Below are 1,597 nucleotides of genomic sequence, written 5' to 3'. Positions count from 1 at the left end.
ACTACGTCCAACTCAGTTTTACTCTGAAACTGGAGGAACTTCAATCCGGCACTAGGAAACAGAGAAACCAGAGTAAAAGAATCTCCTGCAAACCTTTCCCTTTGTGCTAGTTGAACGAAATTCTCTCCACATACTCATTCTCAGTGGTAGTGTGTGTGAAAGTCGTCCTTCACGTAGTTTGTTCGGAGCACAAAGTTTCTTTTCATTTGCGAACTACACTCCATACATATATATGGGGAAGTAGAATCTCCACCACGATTTTACAGTGAAAACTGCAGAAGCTTCAAACGTGCACTAAGAAAAAGACTGAGAAACCAGAGTAAATGTGTCTCCAGCTACCCATTCCATTTGTGCTAGATAACGAACGTCTCTATACATAATAAGTTCTCACAGATAAGTGTGAGTGAAAGCTGTTCTTCACCCAGCTTGTTGGGAAAACAAAGATTTTTTTCAGTTTCAAATTACACTCCATACATATATAGAGGGTAGTACAAGCTCCAACACGTTTTTACAGAGAAATCTGCAGGAACTTCAAACTGACACTAGGAAACAGACTGAGAACCCAGAGTAAAAGTTTCTCGTGCCTCCCGTTCCATTTTGTGCTAGATGAACGATCGTCTCTTCACATGCTCACTTCTGAGAGATGTGGTGTGTGAAAGCCGTTCTTCACCTAGCTTTTGGGAATACATAGTTTCTTTTCAGTTGCAAATTACAACTCCATATATATATGGGGATGGTACTACCTCCAACTCGGTTTATAGTGGAAACTGGAGGAACTTCAAACTGGCAACTAGGAAACAGGCTGAGAAACCAGAGAAAGTATCTCCTCAAAACTTTCCCTTTGTGCTAGAATGAACGAACGTCTCTCCACATGCTCAGTTCTGAGGGAAATGTGTGTGTGAAAGCCGACCCTTCACCTAGCTTGTTCGGAGCACAAAAGTTTCTTTTTCAGTTGCGAACTACAATCCATACATATATAAGGGGAAGTAGAATCTAAACCACGATTTTACAGTGAAAACTGCAGGAAGTTCAAACCGGCACTAGGGAACAGACTGAGAATCCAAAGTAAAAGTTTCTCCTGTAACGCATTCCATTTGTGCTAGATAACGAACGTCTCTCCACATACTTAGTTCTCAGAGATAAATGTGTGTGAAATCCGTCCTTCAACTAGCTTGTTGGAACACAAAGTGTCGTTTTATTTGCAAACTACAATCTACATATATATCGGGAGGTACTAGCTCGAAATCTTATTTACAATGAAAACTGCAGGAATTTAATACCGGCACTAGGAAACAGACATAGAAACCAGAGTAAAATTTTTTCCAGCATACCGTTCCTTTTGTGCTAGATGAACGAAAGGTCTCTCCACATACTCAGTTCTCAGAAATACGTGTGTGTGAAAGCCGTCCTTCACCCAGCTTGTTGGGAACACAAAGTTTCTTTTCAGTTTAAAATTACACTCCATAAATATATAGCGGGTAGTACAAGCTCCAACACGTTTTTACAGAAAAATCTGCAGGAACTTCAATCTGACACTAGCAAACAGACTGAGAAACCAGAGTAAAAGTTTCACTTGCCTCCCGTTCCATTTGTGAGA

Source organism: Camelus ferus, chromosome 24 (assembly GCF_009834535.1).
Source record: "Camelus ferus isolate YT-003-E chromosome 24, BCGSAC_Cfer_1.0, whole genome shotgun sequence".
In the NCBI taxonomy this organism is placed as follows: Eukaryota; Metazoa; Chordata; class Mammalia; order Artiodactyla; family Camelidae; genus Camelus; species Camelus ferus.
The sequence above is the reverse complement of the archived record's forward strand: the minus strand, read 5'-3'. Positions refer to the sequence as shown.